At 37.6% G+C, this 20,726-nt stretch overlaps 1 protein-coding gene across 4 annotated transcripts in view; it reads right to left on the reverse strand.

Annotated features, from left to right (window-relative positions):
- Positions 1 to 20,726, reverse strand: part of BDNF (brain derived neurotrophic factor) — a 73,581-nt gene that overhangs the window by 22,903 nt on the left and 29,952 nt on the right. The window lies entirely within an intron of this gene.

The raw sequence follows: 20,726 nt of genomic DNA on the forward strand, positions 1-20,726 counted from the left end.
AAGTTTAAAATGTCAATGGTGGTCTATTAAACAGATTAAAACAGTAAGACATAGAATATTTAGTTTTTCCCTATACATTCAAAATATTTACTTACTTTAAATTAATCTACATTTCCAAAACTATGGAACATACATTCTTAATAACAGAAAAGGTTCAGAGCACCATATGACAGCACAACATGTAACCATTCTCTAATGTACAGAGGAGCTGCCAGGCTGCTGCATACGTGTCACATCCCATATAGAACTATATGATGGATAGCCAGATTGCCATCAGCAAGATTCTCAATTATTCACGGGTAATTTATTTCGGGGGGTAATTAAGTCCCAGTACAATTTTTCAGAGTGACTTTTTTATTTTTATGTTATTCTATAAAAATGTGTCCTTTGTTGGTAACCTCTCCTCTGTCAGGGGTTATGCAATCTGTTCTAGAAATAGATACAGAAATAAATGAAGCAAAACCTACAAGCGTAAAGGTTGTAAGATAGCAGCAGTATGTAACGCTGAATAATAACACTTGATTTTCAAGACACAGAACCCTTTAAACCCATTAAAAAGTTTACTAAGCTCAGATGTGAGAAGGAAGTCTGCAAACATTATTGTCTTCTCTCTTTACTTGCTATAAAATTGACTTTGTTATCCCAACACTTCAATAAATCCTCAATCACTGATATGGAAGTATGCAGATAGGGAATTCTGATATCGCTTAATTCTTGCCAATGATTCACAGCACTGAGGCCACTGGTTCCAGGCAAGAAGTATTTTAGGTGGACAGCAAAAGTGGAATCCAGATTTCTCTTGGTGTATATTTCCTAAAAGCTTAAGACCTCAATTATGGAGCATGGTCCTGTTTACCTAAACGCTGGTGGCAATTACCAGGTTAACACAAGGTTCCTAGCTTTATGGGCTGATGCAGGCAAATTTTTTTGTGGTCTGCAAGTTTGTGATCCCAGGATTCCAGGTATGTTCTAAAGGAATAAGTAATAAACATGAGCTCTTGCTCATCCCTAATAATATAAATAAATAATTCACTTTGGCTCAGCAGATAAAAAGGCTCCTATGTTGCATTGTTAAAGGATGACGTGTAATGGAACTCCAACCTGAAGCAGCATTAAGTCCTGCCAGGTACGTCCACTTTGGGTTCAATAGCTTCTGAAATTAAAGACACTTATGTCACATCTAAGGTTATGTTTTAGTGCTTGGTACTGGAGCCACCATTCAATTTTTTATCATGTATGTGTTCATTATTATAGCATTTTTACTTTTACATTAGTCTTTTCTTTTGAAAAATACTATACCTAACACACTTTCTGCACCATTGAACCATAAATAAAGGTAGTTTCAAAGTATAACTCATAGGACAGTGGTTTAAAATGACCTTCCATTACTGTAAGGATAGAAAGAATATTAACTGACCACAATTCAGGCCTAACAAGTTGTAAGGTGCTAATGGAATCCAATGAATTCCAAGTATATAATTTGTCAGCATTTTTATTAATTGTAGGCAGAAGACCACCAGGTGGAATCAACCACTGCTAACTTTTATGCCTTAGACCAGATTCTCCCAACCCCTTTACCATTGAGAAACCCATAAAAACAATTTTAAGGTCTAGGGGAACCAGTGCTAAAAACAATTCGCCAGGTGTCAATGAGAAGAAAAAAAGTCCATTGAATTGGTGGCCAGTCGAACGAATTCCCCCTTACGGTGGTGGCTAGAATACTATCTTCATAAATATCTAAAAGACATAAGATTTATGCCTCTGGCTCTACCTATTGGCGTTGGCCCAAAAACATTACCGACATCATCAAATGGGAAGTCAATCAGCAACAGTTCAAAGAACCCCTGGCAACCTCTGGAGGAACCCTGGTTAAGATTGGCTGCTTTTCCTTCTAGGTTTCCATCTCCAATTTACCAAAGTCAATGCTGTGAAGGTTTACAGTTACAAGGGTGATGTAAAATCTAGCCAAATTATTTTAGTCTTTATATATTATAACCAATTGCCTTTTTTAAATAATATAAAACTTGTTTTGACTTTTTTTTCTTCTTGCATCTCATGCAGCATTTTTGGAGTGACATGCTAGTCTACATGCACACCAGTAATGGCCACACTGACTTTCTTAGCATGGGATTCCAGATGGATACATCAGTATACCATATCTATGTAATCGGTGTAGAAATTGGCAATTTAAGTCCCCACTGTTATTCTATGTGACCATATAGAAGCACAATTAGGTGTCAGAGGCAGGGAGCTTTGAAGATTCCCAACCATAGTGCATAAAGGTAAACATATAGCTCCTGGATTAAAGATTTTGGGGGTCAAGAATAAGCATATGTATTAAAGCTCAAAAACAATCTCTTTATCCTTAGGTTTTTGCAAAATTACCACCAACATACAGGACGGCATCCGCCTGCCAATTTTACATACATTTTTTGACAAGCCCTGCCGACCCATAGAGTTTTTCAAGCGACTTTTTGACAAATGCTTTGGAGTTTTTGTTTTCATTTTACAACCAACAATAAAAAGGCAGATGCACTGTTTGGTTCTTCAGTGCCATATGCAGACATTCTCTGAAGCTGCATGTCTAAATCAAACAAGCAGTAGAAAAAAAAAAAAAAAGAGAGAGAGAGCATTCCCTTAGCAGGAAGACAAGACAGCAAAACACATTGTGCCTTTGCCAACTTAGATTTAATGAAGTGTAGGCTGCAGAGTCCAGGAAAGTGCAAACCAAATGTTGATCCTTGTCTAAGCATTTGCTTGTTGTGTTTTTTCTTTGCTCTTTTTTCTTTTGTATGTTTTTGCTGCTAGAGATTTTTGTGGTTTTTGTGCTTTATTTTGTCATCATAAAAGTTTATAGAAAGGCAGAATTATAGCCGCTTTTAAAGCAAATAAATAAAAAGAATGTAAAAAGGGGATGATAGGACAGAAAAATTTATGAATTGTTAAAACAAGTATTTCAATACCATAGACAATTAATGAACACATAATGCTCCATAGCTTTCATATGCTAGCTAATCCTCATTACCATGAAAAAGGTAAACACTAGGCAGTAGAATAGACTATGAGAGGTGTATGTAAGGAGTATGTAAAGCCAAAAATAAACATATTACAATTTACCAGTCCCAAGAGGTGATGATTGCATTGATTATTTCAGGCTTTTTTTTGTTATCATCATCTAGTGATAAATGTAACACATTCCATGTTCTGGTGTGTCTATGGTCACTCCTCCAATGGAGGATTAGCGGTTTCCAGAAGATAGATACCATTCTTTGGGCTTCAACTCACAAGTAATGACAAAGACGTTGCATTTCTATCAAGATCAACATGTGCTTTGTATTATGTACTTGTTGAATAAAAACTATTGAATCCATCACATTTAAGGATTAGTTATCTGCAATATATTCAATTAGTGTTAATGTCTTTAGCTATTCAAATAATATTTCTACACTTTAGGGGGTTGATTTTTTTAAGTATATAAATGTTGTCAAGGTGAATAAATATTTACATATTTTAGTGATATATATATATATATATATATATATATATATATATATATATATATATATATATGACATTCAGTGTGCTACTACAAAGTGTTTAACCCCCCGGAAAACATATTGGCATGTGTGCACAGGTGATTGGCTATTTTATTATCCAATGGGAACACTGCTGGAAACTGGTTTCTAATGTACATGGTGGCATTCCTATTGGGTGCTGTACTGCCTTTACAACTGTTAGCCAATGGGAACACTGGCCGCTATGTACATCATCAACTCTTGGTGTAGGGGGTAGCATTCCCTTCATCTGAGTTCACAGCAAATTAGTTCAGTGGACATTTGCAAAAGCACCCAAAATGTTTTGATGCTGCATCTGAAAAGCTTTATGGTGCCAAATGGCTCAATATATACAAGTGCCTACTAAGCATTTTCTTTACATTTTCTGCATTAGTTCTATGCATCTCCATCCAAGAAGGTGGAAATGGAAGTGTGGATGTCTCGGTGCTAACAAAAACCAGCCCATGACTTCACCTCTTATTTACCCCTCACAACAAACCAGCTCTGATCTTGTAGTCCCCTGGCATAACTTCTCCGGTCACTCAACATACAAGGGCAGGTACTTACAGAAGATATTTACAATGTGACAATGCACCCAGCGGCATGCTATTTAGACCAGGACATCAGCAAACAGATGATCACCCTGTCACACTGCTTAGCCCAGGGCCTGAATTATGCTAAACACAGCTACATCAAGCAATGTCCTATCCATAGCTCCACATAGAGAATAATATATATTGATGACCAGTCAGCCACCCAATAAAACCAAGTGGACACGCATTCATTTCTAATTAGCATGGTGTTAAGGCCACCTTGGCAGTTGGCAGTCACCGGAAGACCATCCATGTGAACTATGAGGATTTTATTGGTGGTGAGCTGGAGATCTATTTTATAATTTGGTTACACTTATGTTTTACTTGGTAATGCATTAATAATTTGTTTTTATTTGTGATTGGCTTAGGTTACATTTTGTTTTAGTTACAATTGTGTAGCAATCCTCATTTACAGCAGTCTTTGCAAGCCATTTTATCGCTTGCAAAAAAGTGGTTCACATTGCACCAAATTGGTCCATTCATTGTCTTTTGACAGGTGGTAGGAGCTGGCAGTGTTGCTGTGCTGTATTGGTACCCCTGCCCTCTTTGTGGAAATGAATTGCCGCCACTTGCATTCACTTAAAATTTGTATTCAAGGTGGATAAAAATGGAGAACCTCTACTAGACTTTTCCGGCTGTATGCAAATGCCTGTACAGAAGTTTGCAAATGCCTGAAAAAGCCAAGCAGTGATAGCCTACTACCCCTTCTGGACAATTAATGTTAGAGAGAAGGCACCTGGGGAAGAGGGGTAAATGTTGCGGTAAAATAATGCTAGTCTGAACCCAGCTTTATATTCCATTTTTCGGATATCGTTGACAAAGTAGAGAGATCAGATTTCACTATTTTTGTTTAGAAAGTGAGGGGAATTCTCCAGCATTAAAGCGTACCTAAACTCAGAATTTTCACTTTACATAAAAGGGTAGACAACCCTTTTATGTAAAGTAAAATGTGTTTTTTTTTTTAGGTGCAACACCCCTTTTTTAAAAAACAAGGGTGCAGCACTACCCTATAATTCTCGATCACCTAGACTATTGAGAATGAATGAGAGCACAAAGCCTCCTGGGATATCTACGTCACGCATCCTGGGAGGCTCTTGGGTGCTCCTTCTGAGCATAAGGAGCCTTTTAATGGGGGTAAAGAATTTTTTTTTCATCCTACGTCACCCGATCTCATGCCTGGGTTGGTTGACTTAGGATGAACAACCCAGAAGAAGAGAAGAAGATGGCGGCGTCCGGTGCGCTGGCTCTGGGACGGATGCATCTCCTATTGGATCAGACTGCCCTGCGGGAGTGAAGGTAAATGTATTCTTTTTTTTTGGCAGTTTTTAGTTTAGTTCCTCTTTACCATATACCACAATCACTAACTTGCTTTTGTTCTATCCCAACACCTGCCTGTATCTAAATCGTGCTGAAGAATGCATACAAAATGGTACACCGAATTAAAAACCTAACAACTAAAAAAAATCACACAAAAACATAAAAAACAGTTAAGTCTTATAGCAAATAACTGGACAAAACATTATGAAGACTGAGGCATCACATTTCAATAGCTATGTCATTTCACATAACTGACGGCAGCATAATATCTGAATAATGTATACAGTATGTTAGTGTGAGATATATATACATATATTTTTTAAAAGCATTCTATATAAACACTAGGCAATGTCAGAGTGATCTGAGGTCTCTCTATCAGTGAAAGAGCTATCTTTATTATTATGATTAATAATTAAAAAATGACATATAATCAGTAAGAAGGGCTTGAAAGCCAGGAGATTGAAGTAGGGTAGAAGCAGGATTATAAATTAAGCAATTTATCAGACAAGGAACCTTTCAATTTCTAAAGCTCATAGGAGGCTTCAAAGGTCAAACGTTTGCCATTGTTCGAGCTGAATTGAAGATTATCCAACACGCACTGGCCATTTACTGTTATTACACAGATCAGAGTGGAATCTGAGATAAGAAAGGTCATCGCTAACCTTTATTTAGTTTAATAAAAAAACGCTAATGGTCAGAGATGATTTTTAGCATATAAAAGAGGATGCGCTCTCTTCACACGCTAAATTTATTTCTTGGAAACATTTATTGTCAGTCAAGTCATGAAAGTCATTTCATTGGTGTCATTACTGGAGTTACATAAGACCGTAAGGTAAACCTAAGCACATCAAGAAAAGCAGAGGAATGAAAGAAGAATGTAGATACTTGCAAGGTCATCACTAAAGCCATACCACATCCAAAATTAGGGTTGGGATGCTATGCAATAGGGTTTCAATGGCATTTCAAGAGCAGGATCCTACATATATAGAAAAGTCAACAATGGCCATAGCAGAACATAAACTAATTAGAGAATCAAATACTCCAATGGCAAATGCCTTTACTGAGATTTAAGAAAGATTAATATTGTATATACATATATATGATAGATATAAGAAAGAAGAGTACTGTACGTAAATTGGTGCTGTATTAGGAAACAAAAAAAAAAGTATATTATACTGTAAATACAGCTTTTGCCAGCTTTAGTTCATCAAAAGTAACACTAGTCCCATATAAAACTGTGGGCTGATTCTTAACATGGTTTTGTACAAGTCTTGGAAATTTTAGTTTTAAGATCTCTCTGCCATAAATTCAAACTGATTGCATTAACATGGGAGTTTTTGGATGCTTTTGACTACCTTTCTGGATCCCAATACATTTTGCAGATATTTTTTGTAATACAAATTCAAAAAAACATATCCATTTTAGGTAGACTGAAGCTTAAGAACAGATCCCATGAAGCCCAAAGACAACCTATGTTGACAAACCATAGAACCATAGAAACAATAGGCAGACAAGTGTCACCAGTACAAGAGTCATATATATATATATATATATATATATATATATATATATATATATATATATGCACATATGGCAATAGTTTTTTGCATATTTTGAGGCACAATTGTTGCTTTTTATTATTACAAAGTTATTGAAAATCTGTAGGTAGATGTCAAACATGCAGTGCATGCAAGACGACCCAAGAATGCTAATTAAATAGCTTTCTGCAAGAAAGTGGGAGGAAAAAAAATATCTTACAGCAAGAATAGAAAGACTGTAGGCAGACAAATGTTTCCACATGAATGACGGGCAAGGTGATATATTTATTTCAGTGCTCAAAAAATTCTACAAATCTTTAAATGGTCAAAAATAAAATTATATAAAATTTTTTAAAAAGACAATAGGAATATTTTTTAATCAAGTCATAGAATGTCAGAAGAGGCCGAGAGGTACAAATCCCCAGTTCACCTTGGAAATAAAATTAAAATAGAGAGGTTCATGTTTTGTTTGTCCAAACCGCATTGTGAATTATTTACCGCTTGTTATCTGGTACCTCTGCTAGAACAGTGCTTGTGTTACGTGATACTGATGCTGTAGGATTGTTGAACCGAGCTTGATTGTAATTGACATTCTAGTGGTTTTGTGAAAAAAAAGTTCCACATTGTCTACAAGTCATTCATTTATATTGCTAAGGTTATGTTGGCCGGATTGAGTAACTAAAGGTCGAACTCCTCAGGACTTGTAAATTCATGATATGCATACTGCCAATCCACTGGGACAATTACAGTAAGTCGGCCTTGTAGAAGGGACTCAAGCAGTTATCTCTTTTTTTGTCTAACAATGAAAGTGAAACCCCCAACGCTATAAAGGTAGAACAGAATCAAATTCTATAGAATCCTTAACATGTTATAAACCAAAAAGTGATCCTACCATAAAGGTCTTTTAGGCAATATATACTGCGGGGTGACATTCTCCAACTCTACACTTTCATTTTCACGCTGCTAAACATGCCCCAAGTTGAGACTTGAGTGGCACATTACTCTGATATGGTCCACTGGTATCACTATCGGGAAATAATTTTGGAACAATAATGCACATCAATATAATACTTTTAGGTGTCTCAGTCAGCTCAGAATATGCCAACATGTATGTGTATTTTTATTGTAAGACTGTCTATCTTTGACTGTTAAATACTGGCCAACCACTTCCTACTGCTGTTTTGCAAGCACCTAAGTGTTTTTACATATGGCTTTAACTCTTGTCTTTGATCAGCCATTCCATCTATTTCCTACAATTCTTTACTACCTTTAGGGACTAGTAGGTGTATGTCCTTCCCTTAAGCTAGAGCAATTATTGTGCAGAAGTTTAGCAATGCAATATGATAACTAGATCAGATCAGACAAGCAGAAACTAAAAAGCTCTAAAAACGTACTGTACAGGTGAACTTTTACTGGCAAAATATGACAGATTCACCCACCTATTTGCCTAGAGTATGCCAAGTCAAAGACCACTGAGGTTTAAAATCTGATCAGCAATAATAAATTAAAATCAAATAGGTAAATGTGGGTGTTTTATTAATCCACTGGTCTTTGCATGCTGTCATTGTATGACTAATGCTGTAACCACCTACGTAGTCCAGATGCTTAAATTGGGCATTAGGCAGTAGAATTCTTCCAATCTTGTTAGATACAATAATAAAACAGGTGCCAAAATGTCTGGTCCAAGGAAGTAAGCAGGTGGTGTAAGGCCGACTCAATTTTCAAAGTCTTATCCAGGTAAGCAGACATAACCCTTACATAATCTCCTCTTTGAATCACAAAGTTAATAGACCGTCGAGCAATTTTCTGAAATGACTTTATTTATTGTTCTACAAGATTTATTTTGAATAAAAGTGTTGATAAAACTTCCCATACAGTGGTTGAGTTAACACTGTTCAAACTGAAACCAAGTTCAAAATGCTTATATATTTCCTTCCCAGATCCCCCTTCCCCAATATCATAAAAAAATAAACCTTTTACCTTTTTGTTGCTTCATTTATATTAGACTAAGCAATGTCATAATTATATCGCTTAGCTACTTCATTATATGCAGGTAACTCATGCCTGGTTCAGGGGCCACCACAAGGTGCCTAAAGGAAAACTATATGGAGTCTGGAGATTGGCACTACAAGTCTACCCTAAAAATTGTAGGTCTTTGCTTTAAAAGGTCAACTGTGATTCTATATATCTTACCTGTATATTACTACTACTAATCCTTGCGTACAACTATAACCCTAGAGTGATGAAGAATAATAAAACCCAACACATGTAAATTCTAGCGTAAGACATTATTTCCTCGGGTGCATGCTTGAAAGAAGTAAAATAGACTTCTGGAACCTTGATGTAGATAAGATCTCAGAGAAGAGGACAAGACTTGGAGAGCTTGCTGGGGGAAGGATGGATGGTCATTTAAAGGATAACTGTGCTAAGTGCAGTTAGTTATTCTTTACATACTTTCTGACTCACTGGATAGCTATGAACATCAAGAGCCTAGCTGGTAGACCTCTGGAGCATTGCTGTATGTAGATACATCTTGGAGGTGTGAGGACAAGTCTTGGAGAGCTTGCTGGGGAAAGGGTGGATGGGCATTTTAGGACTAACTGTACTAAAGGTTATCCTTTAAATACTTTGCATAGATGTTGAAGTGACTCAAAATTCTGGAGTTCAGGAGTTCTGAAGCCACTTATTTGCTTTTAGCATACGTCTGGATAAGCAACTTAGGTTAGCCTTAGGTGGCCAGGTGACTAGCATCTCAAAGTAAAGAAATTCCCTTGATAGCCTTTGTCTTTCTCCATGTAAAGGTTTCCTGACTATGGCTAGAACCATGTACAAACCCTGAATTGTTTGAAACCCCCCTGATCCTAACTTTTTGTGGTGGCAATACATAGAATAATTTCAAATTAACCACCATTTGTTAGGAAAATACTAAAAAATGTGTGCACTTCCTTTCCCTCGAGGAGTTGGCCAGCTCTGCACTTGTGGTTCTTTATGAAAACAAGCCACATAGTCCATTGCGAGGACAACATCATTCTATTTAAGGTGGAGTCTGTAAAACCGTCCCTTTGTACGACTTGCAATGAAAGCTTTTTAAAAATACAAGATGTTCACGTAACAGTGTTAATGTCAATAGACAGTGCCATGTTGATTTCCAAAGGATGTACAAGACTGCAAGCGTAAGACCAGAAAGTTAACCAGTAATTTGTCATGCCCATACTATACCTAATCTCTAAAGAAAAGCATGAAAAAATCCAGAGCCCATACAGAGGACTAATAAATGGGAAACCTGAAGAAAATGGATATTTTGGAAGAGAAACCTATTATTTCAAGACATTTACAGGAACGTAGAGAATTAAACAGTTACAAACTTAAAGGAAGAAACACAGCAGGGTACAGTGTTGACAGAAGTTATGTGATTGCACAAGAATTGTTTCCATTGTTTTATTCACTCTTAATTGCCAATGGTTAACTATTTAGGTGTCAACTCTAATACCAAAAGGTTGCAGATCTAAAAGGATAAAGAACCTTCAAGCAAATAATCAAGGCAATCAACGCTGCTATATATATATATATATATATATATAATTTTAATGTACTTTTTTAATTAAATTGAAGAATTAGATTGAAGAATAAAATGGAGGAGCCAACTTTAGGCACCTTCTTCGTGACATTTTGTAGAAGTCAGCATTGTTGGTGCCATATACACTATTCTACCCTCATCAAAACTCCTTGGGTGAATGCACGGGAAGCAGGATCTTGGCTGTAGGCACATATTTATTCAATTTAAAATTCTGGTTGAGAGTAACGGTACAGGGAGAGACCTTCATACCAGCACTGGCCAGTATTCAACCGAAGGCCATGTGTTCTAGTCATAAATCCAGCACTGGCCTATAAAAAGGTGCTCCAACACCTAAAGGCAAAGTGCAGAAAATGACCTCATAAGATGCCACTGATCCCTATCATATGTAAAACCTTGTGCTTTTGCATCAGTCAACTCTAAACTGTATATCCCCATATTTTAGTGGACATTTTCACTTTCAATCATTTTCAGCTTCTGTGCAAAGAATGAGGGAAATACAGTTTGAAGTATTACAGGTAATTCCATATATCAATATAAAAAAACAACTCCAGAAATTGTTCAACATTACAGCCTTCAGATGGTGTGAATATAGAACACCATATGACATTCATCACTAGCCATCAATACAAACTCTAACCTGGCATGACATTTTGTTTTTCTACTTAGGTAAAAGCTGTCACCAGGATTTTCCCTTACAGCAGTCAATAGCAACGTGTGGCTTCCAATGTCTTGCAACAACTCCCAAATGGAAAACTCAATTGGGACTTCACCTATATATACAACAAAGGTTAGGCAAAGCTCAAGAGACAATTGTTGTGAAGGTTTGCAGAGAAGTAATTTCCAGGAGATGGAAAACGTGAGTTCATGGGTACAGCCTGAAAATACACATTTCTATTAATAAGGTTAGAGGAAAGTGCTAAATAAATACAGATGAGGAGCAACCTCCCTAAAATATCCACAGAACCTTTTGTATCGCCCAGGCTGTGACTTCAATGGAAATCTAAAGACTGAGGTTTATTTTGATATTTTCTGTTAAAAGCTTTTTCAGAATATTTTGAGCTGTGTCAATAGCAGCACCATTTCCTGTTTTTAAATAAGTCACAGAACAGGGTGCAAAGAGCAGATGTTTATAGTTAACCAATCACAATTGTGTTTTTTTATTCGATTTGAGATTGATGAGGAGTGAATCCGAGCCAGACTACATACACTAAATTATTTGCATTCTGGGAACAAGCAGAAAAATCTGTCCTGTATTTGAAAGTAATGTGGAGAAATTGAAGTACATCTCTGATTTTTGGATAGATTGAGAAAAGGTTAGATCTTTGGTTGACTTAATTTCTGTCCCTATTGATGAGAATAATCCTTCTATATTCATTCTGGTGGCCATTGTCAAATAAATGAGAATTTTGTAATTGACTCTAGAACAAGAGGTAAAGCGATTCGGGGGAAATGTTCCCACTGGAACACCTGTTTTGGGTTTACATATCCAAAATAGGAATTCCCATTACGTTCCGTTAACCTCCTGGTGTTCCCCAATTGTACACAGCCAGCAAATAAATAACCTGGCAGGGGTTTTCCCATTTCCTGATATAGTTTTGGTTATACATACACTTTCAATTTCTAAGTTCACAACAGAGGCAATGATATATTTTATTAGGGAGCAGAACTGCACTCCAATTGTTACTCTCCGAGTAAAAATGTGGCACAGTTAAACTGGGTGCCAACCTGAATGCAAAAGGGTTCTACCACTAAAAAATAAAACCCACAAACTAGGTTTATAATATAAAGAAAACCCTTCTCCTATGCAAGCTCCCCTTATAATTGCCTCATTAGGACGAGGACCTGGAAACTCAGATGCAGACATCTCACAGCCAGAGTCACCAAGACGAGCCAGTGGGTAATCCAACCTGTTGATATCTATCGAAAGTTGAATTTCAGTTTAAGTGGGTCAACTTTTTAATCTGTTACCTAGTAGCATTACAGAGCAGCCTCAGTTTCAGCCAGTGGATTTTATTTTTGTAACCCAATGGTACTTTTACAGTTCTGCCACCTATGACCACAGATCTCATCGAGTTTTTAATGCCTTATAGAAAAGTGAATTTTTAGCATTTCAATGAACAAGGGTTTTGCACTGCCCTGGGCACTAAAAGTCTGAGCAGTCTCCTGATGAATCTGGGTCCTGTTGCCAACAATCATTGCCCTTTGCTATCGGTCTCATCAAAGGAGCAAATGGTTTCCTGACCAAAATTGCTAGTGAAAGAGTTACTTATTATTACATTCAAAGAAAGCTCTGCATGATCTCTCTTGAAAACCCCTCTTCAGGATCCAACTCACAGTTTGACATTACCAAGAGTGCTTGTTTCAGCATTAGAGCGAGATGAGTCAGTCTTGAAACAGCACTTTTGAAACAATGGAGAAAACTGAGCACTCATCACAATCATCTGAAAACAACTCAAGTTAGTAATTACATCATTAAAAGCAGAGGCCCCACTTACTTAAGAGACTCAGCTCAAGGCGTACTTTGTGTTTGTTCTGACACAAAGCATATTGAGTCTATTTTTTTGCGTCTATATAAATAAATCAACAATATAAACATATTTTCAGAAATGAGTTTTGTTAGTTTTCATACGCTGACAGTTCTAGCTACGCTGCAATTTTTATCGATGAGCTTTAATGATTTCTTTTTGCATGGTTTAGGTTACATAGATTTTCACTATTTGAACAAGGAATATACTGCACCAGAGTATTTAAAACACGCGTGCCCAACAGGTGAATCGCTATCTACCCGTAGATTGCAAAGGCAATGCCAGATCGCGGAGCCCAGAGGGTGAGAAAATAATTTCGAGTGTGCGGCTAAGTTTAAGTCCAACTTTTTATTGTTGGTAGATCATTTTGACTTGGTCATTTTAAAAGAAGCTTGCAAGCCAAAAAAGTGTGGGCACCCCTGATTTAAATCAAGACAATGGGTGCTGGAGTGGAAACATTATGACATGATGCTACTAAAAACGTTGCGTGCAAAATGTGTCAAGATGTGCTGCAGCAGTAGCTGTATATATATTTTTTAAACTCTGATCTCAGACTTTGTTGAGATGTAATCAGTCTGCAGGAGGAAATATTCCTTTAGGCTAGGTTCGGACTTGCTGCCGGAACAAGTGTTCCCATATGGCTCCCGATGGCTGGCACCACACCAGCTGCATGGCCACCTGTGCACTGCATTGGTTCCTAAAGAATTGGCGTTTGTATATTTTACAGTGGGCAACACTGACCCACTTACTACATCAAATATTTATTCTCTATGGGCTGCCAATGGTAGGTCGCTACACTGGAGGAAGCGGTTCATGGGTGTGAGGAAGAGGTAACCACAATGCAACCTCGCCTCCAGTCTGAACATAGCCTCAGTCCCGGTGATCGGACTACAACATGGCAACTTTGTATAGCGTCACAAGGTAAGAGACTGCAGCAAAAGGCTGATCTGTGCGGAACACAACCAATATTTGTACAAGGAAAAGAATTTACAGTTTTGTGCCATCCTTAAGCCAGCATCACAGTCCAGGGAGTAGATGTGGACACTGGTTGATGTCTGAACCAAGATGGTGCAGTCCTTCCTATGGGAAAAGCCGATGAAGCTATTGTTAGGAGAGTACTGTGATCCCTGGAAAAGGTATCTAATTAATGCTAAGTCTTCTTTATAGGGGCCTCCAATCAACTTTTTTAAGCAAGGGTCAACCCATCCTAAACTTAATTTTTTGTTACAGGTAAACTCTGAGGCTGAGCACATTGGATTCATATAAGGATTTTCTGTGATGAAATCGCTATGCAGCTGAAATTGTCCCACCCCCAGACATGGTCAGACCATATCTGCCTTTCACCTACGCCAACCTAATGGCGTCCCGCCCTAATGGCTCCGCCCACCACCAGGGAACACCCCCTGAAGTAAAATTCCTCTCCTCTGTATGCATTGCGGAGAGGGGTTTCCCTTCAGGGAGCCTTCCCTATTTACCGCGGCGGCGGAAGTATCATTGCCGGCGGCGGTAAATAGGGGAGCAACAGCAAGGAGGCAGCACCCGAGCTCTGGCGGCTCTGGTAGTTCCTAATGCCCCCTGGCAGATACGCAGGCAACCCACGGCTCTGCACCCGCAGGTTGCCGGCCGGCATTAGGCCGGATCAGCCAGGGGACGTTACACCGGAGCACCGGAGCGAACTATTGGCTAGGTAGTATCTTGCTTAAAGGCGGGAGTTTGCCGACCCCTGTTTTAGAACAATTCTTTTCATTTAGGCACATCGATAATGAAATCCTTTAAGAGAATAATAAAGTTTCCATTGGGTAATAATACACTTGTGCTGCTTCATGCAATGTTGGCTAGCCATGGCTGGTGCGAGTGGCTGGTTGGACATGCCTACTTGTCATGATGGGTTACCCACATTGAAATAAATGAAATCCAATGAATGAAAGTGGTTAGCCATGGACAGTAAGACAAAGGAGGTGCAGGCTAGATGAAGCTGAATGTCCTCCAGCCAGGAAATAAGGGGTGGACCAGGGACAGTCAGGCTAAGGAATAAAGGGTTAGATAAAGTTGGATGTCCCCCAGCCAGGAAATGAGAAACTTTATCTGACTTGTTGCAGCTTCTAATGCAGAATAGTAGAAGCTTACAGTGTTCTGTGAAATCAGAGTAAGCAACTTTAGTACAGAACAGAAGCCTGTACAACAAAAAAAGTACAGCTGGAGTTGGGCTTTAACTTCTATACTTCATCTATATTTCAGCAGCACAGGGATGGTTAAAGGAAACAGTGACTTATAGCTCTGTGAGGTCTGCCTGTTGCATCAGAATCAATTATGCCTTTGCATTAAAGCCAATTTGTATTGGATTTCTTTGTACATTTCACACATTTTTTTGACACGCTTCCATAATTGAAACAAGCTATACTTGGCTTTCACACATTCTAAATAAAATCTTATTTTGAACAGCCAAAATTACTCATCCCTCTACCATCCACCCCCAGTTATTCGTTCACTAGTGTCTAAATTCCCATTGCCAACGCAAATAGCTGCATTTTACATGTAGAAGCTGAGAGGCTTTTCCTCTATCTGCCTCTCCTTGTGAAAACAGCATTGAGATTGTCTGCATACATTAAACTTCAGTTACTAGAAATCTAAATAAGTGATGACTATTGATCTTGCTGTGGCTACACTCTAAAAACTGCAAACTGTAATAGTAATGTGGGCTTTTATTTATAAAGCATTGAGGAAAAAATACATCTAGCTGCAAATGATCCAGCTGTAAATTGGTTTTTGGAAAATAGACGGGCTACTCAGTGATCGTAAAGAAAAACAATTCTGCAAATACTTAGTCAACGGAAAATGTGAACCAGAAAATTTATGAATGAACCAAAGCAAAATATCAAAAAACTTTTGAACCTAAAGTCACATGAATGAATCCCCCAATACTCAACAAAAATGATAAGAGAACCATTTGGTACCTAAACCTATTCTTACTATCACTTCTTGACTGGTCTGATCTTGACTACTGGTCATACAAAATACCCATACATTCATGAACAATATGGCCCCCGCCTCCCTACAATGCACTGCCAGGAATGTATCTGCCAACCAAAGATGGATTAAGGTACAATAGGGCCCTAGGCAATATAGTTCTTTTTGCCTACTCATTGTTTTGATTGCCATTGACATGGCAATTCAATTTGTTTTATAGTCATTGTTAAGGAATGCAATAGGCACAGAATAAGTCCTCCCATTTGCATGGTCACTGGGTCCCTAGGCAAGGTATTACCTACCCATTTGTTAGATTACCATTGGCAAGGTTTGTAATAGGCAAAGAGAAGTTGCACCAGAAATGGGGCTTTAGGCAGTAGCTTTGACCCACCCATTATTTTAACTGCAATATGCACAGAAAAATTATTTGCATAGGCAATGGGACGCTAGGCAAGGTAGTAGCTTTGGCCCACCTATTTGATTCATATTGGTAAAGAACACAATGGGCCTTGAAGAACTCTCTCTATTTGCATGGTCTGTACTTGCATGGATCCTATCCATCAAACTCAAACTATCTGCATGTTTTCTCCCTGGTTTGCCACAGGAGCATGATTATTGAAGTTGAGCCCTGTAGACATTCACTCCTGCCTAGGGTTGTCATAGGGATGATCAACTTCTACTGCCAATCACTACAACCTCGGCCGTCATATAGGGGCAATGGAAGACCACAACGTTTGGTATAACTAACAATTCTAGTATTAGTGATGACAAGATATGTAGCACTCTAGGTTTGCAATGGCAGTCTCAATACTTTTTAAAGCCGTTTGCTAAAACAAATCCAACTACTAGCATGTAGGTGTAACGTGGTTTCCCCTGACTTGCATACCCAATCTATAGGCATTAACCATTTACATTTAAAACTAGTTATCCCTGACCTCACTAGCTGCTTTAAATGAGGAGGTATTCATTCTCAAAGATCACAACCAAGACTTTAATTTCAGGGTATCAGCTGGTTTCTAACAGCTTAGAAACACCTGCTGGTTGAGAACAACAGAGGACTGGTAGCTTGCCAAGATCTGCTCTCCATACCAAAACACAGTGCCTGTATAGTGAACTTCAAAATTAATTTCTTCACAAAGCTAATAGATAAATGAGGACTCATTGTTTATTGCTTTTATTGTTTTGTAAATACTTTACTGTGCTCGAGCTGAGCATAGGTCTTTTTTTTTTTGGAGCTTTATATAGTCCTTTTATATCAACTCATCTGAATTGTCCATGTTGCCCTATAGAACCCAAAAGGATTTTCCATTTTATTCTCCAATTATTTTCCCATGGAGGTCTGAATCCACCTATGGCCCAACAAGTTTTCTTTTCAGCCTGAAAATAAAGTTCTGGTACATGGGACCTCTGTAGCCGTCCAGGGTCAGTGGGCAATTATAATTGTATTGCACTATCACCGGAAAGCAGTGCTTGGATCATAATATATTCAACACCACATTCCCTTTACGTTCTTCACCCAACCCCCTGTTAAAATAAAGTTAAAGTTCAACTGGTTTGAAAAGATACAAGAAAAAACATTCACATTAAACATCATTCTAATCTACATAAAAATCCTCCAATTAACACCAGAGGTTGAAGGTCAGTTCACGTTGTCTTATAAAACAGGTGCCGCATTTCCTATTCTACATATTACAAAAGAAGGCACTAGAACAAAAAAAAAAAATTTCTATTCTGGAATTCCAGTTATTGCAACTTGCATGGTTTAAATTCCACTAAAGGTTACATTTTAACAGGAGTCCTTCGTATGTCATCGTACAGCAAGTAGAATACACAGCACAACAGAACTGAATTCTGTTTTGTGAAAAAACTCTTTTAGTGCCATGAGAAAGAGGCAAAGCAATGGGAAGTAATGGGCATGATGCAGCCAATCGTGAGTCATTTGTCTCTTATTTGCCGGCTGAAATTTGACCGTTTCCAGCAATTGTCATTGCCCTGCATGGTTTTACCAATTAAACCCAAAGGAGTTGGGAATTTAACAGGTTCAGGGCTATAGAAACTCTTCATGGAATGTGATGGAGCTTTTATAAAATAGAACAATAGGTAAAATTTTAAATGATTTAAAAGCACTGGTACATAAACAGAGCAATAAATCAGGTAACCAAGCTACCTAAGCAAAGATAATTGCTGATTGGTTGCAAATGGTTATCATTGTTTGTCCAATCCTATAATTAGAGAGAAATATAGGGAGAAATATAGGAAGAAATAGAGAATCAAAGGATAGGTGTTTAAATTGGCAAATATATATATATATATATATATATATATAGGAATTCAAAGAGAACGTAAGCAACTACACAGACAATAGGTACAGTTTCATGGTGAGAAAAAATAAAATACAATTTATGTGGTCAAGCCCTGATTACTTCATCAGGGTGTTATTTGACCAATGAATTATACATGGATCTGCCTAATCAGGTGTGGCAGGGTTTACATTCACCGTAGCCATCATAATAAAGTATAATGCTGTGAATATGTAATGCCTCTAGACCCGATGCGTTTCGCCCGCCTGGGCTTCCTTATGGGTATACAATCGGGACTTTATGGTCTTAAAATTAATTAAAAGCCCCAGAATGTGAAAAAAACTAATGAAAATCCATTCATATTCTTTGAAAATCATCATATCAGACCAGACCACAGTGTGGACAGCCCGTTTCCTAATTCTTCAATATTTATGCTTTTCTTCTACGTCTCCAACCTACCCATTAAATCTACAAGTGATAAAGGGGACTTTAATTTTTACTATATAGTTAGGTCATAGCGAAGGTTTGAGGAGTTTTATGTCATTATTAGATTTATCATTGATCACTGACAATTAAATATTTATTTATGATCAGCAATATTGCCAAGAAGAAATAAGCAACATTTGTTTAAATCCTTCTTCCACTATCTATGGCAGATTGCATGTTTAAAAGAGAAAGATAATGGTTAGATATATAAACTGCATATTCTTTCAACTTCTTTTAGTTACATAGTTCAGTTTATTTCCTTTGTGGTTAAACTCAATGGACTCAACCAGCATTTTCTAGAACGTAGATCCAGAGGAAGGCAAAAAAACACGACTGCACCAGCTCATTAGGAATCCACTTCTTCCCACCCAGTGGCAGTTGTCTGAACTGGTTGTTGCTGTGGCAGATCTGTAGACACAATGGACTTTTGTGTCTATGTGCACATTTCGCAGCCAACTGTAGAGAGCAGTAAATAGCTACAGAAACATTTGAACATTTTCATTTGGCACAATGGCTGTACAGAATGAATAAAAATGTGGTTTACTATGTACAAAGCTCCATAACTTAGAACAAACAAGGAGGAAGTGATCTATGAAAATATAATTTCTGATTAAATTACTTTTATCTTAGTGACATGCATTAACAAAGACAAAAAAGAAACCCTGCAGGTTGGTTTTGCCAGGGACATTCCTTTACCAGTGACCTTTCCAATACAGAAATCAACAGCTGGGTGGCTTTACCAAAATCCAGGTATATCCAGATCATGTACAATGCATATTTAATTAAGACTTGGCAAATTGCAGTAATATTAGCCAATCAGAGTTTTTTCCCCTAAAGAGCTAATTACAGAATACTGATATCTGATTGGTTGCTTCAGGTTACAGCACCTTGCACGTCACCACTGCTCTTTGCATAGACTCAATGTATAAACCGGTACATCATATGACGTTACAACATCCTTATTGAACATATACTTAAACATTCAACAATAATATTTAAAAATTAATGTGCAGAATGTAAAAAAGAAAAAACAAATATTACATTAATTTACTGGACTGTTTTACTGATTTTAGAAGACAATGTAATGCTCACAGTAGATCTAATAACTCCTACAAAATGCATATTAAGCTTCATATCAAAATCTGTAGGTTTGCAATTTTTTGTAAAATTAAATAAAGACTAAAAAAAAAAAACAATGGATGCAGGCATTCGATAACAGATCACATAAAACAATCTATTCTTTGCTTCAATACATTCTCCAGCTGCCGAAAACTAGCAGTTGGCAGCGTGGGTCTGCAGGCTGAACACATTAGATGCAATACAGAGTGCGAGACAAGCTTAATGGCTTGGAAACTGCTTTAAAACATTTGTAAAAGGCTGGTTTAATGCTTTATAAGGTCATTTAAACTTAAATGAATTTCAATTGAAGCAATTTCCCTTATAGAAAAAAAACCTTAATGAATTTAATAGCCGCTGTGCACTATGTGGCCAGTAGAGGGCACCCACTTACTTCTTAAAAAGCAGCAATTGTCAAAGGGAAAAAAATATTAAAAAGAATGAGAATGGCTGGATTCCATATGCCACTGCAAGCACCCTCACATTTTTCTAATTTGTGGGTATCATTATACTCCAGCTCATTGTTTTCCTCCCTGAAAAATTATAGAATGGGTTGTTCATAAGCCATGGTATGTTATTAAAAGACTTATAGCACTTTGGTGGCAATGTTTGACTCTATGTAACATGTGCAAGACTTATCTGGGGGGAAAGGGGGGGAATAGAAGAAGGCAGAAAATTCTGGCTCAGAAAACAGAACAGGGAATGCACTGCAACTGGTAGCAACCAGTCCCCTGTAACCCTTTCCTATGGGAA

The sequence above is a fragment of the Pyxicephalus adspersus genome, chromosome 9, assembly GCF_032062135.1.
Source record: "Pyxicephalus adspersus chromosome 9, UCB_Pads_2.0, whole genome shotgun sequence".
Lineage (NCBI taxonomy): Eukaryota > Metazoa > Chordata > Amphibia > Anura > Pyxicephalidae > Pyxicephalus > Pyxicephalus adspersus.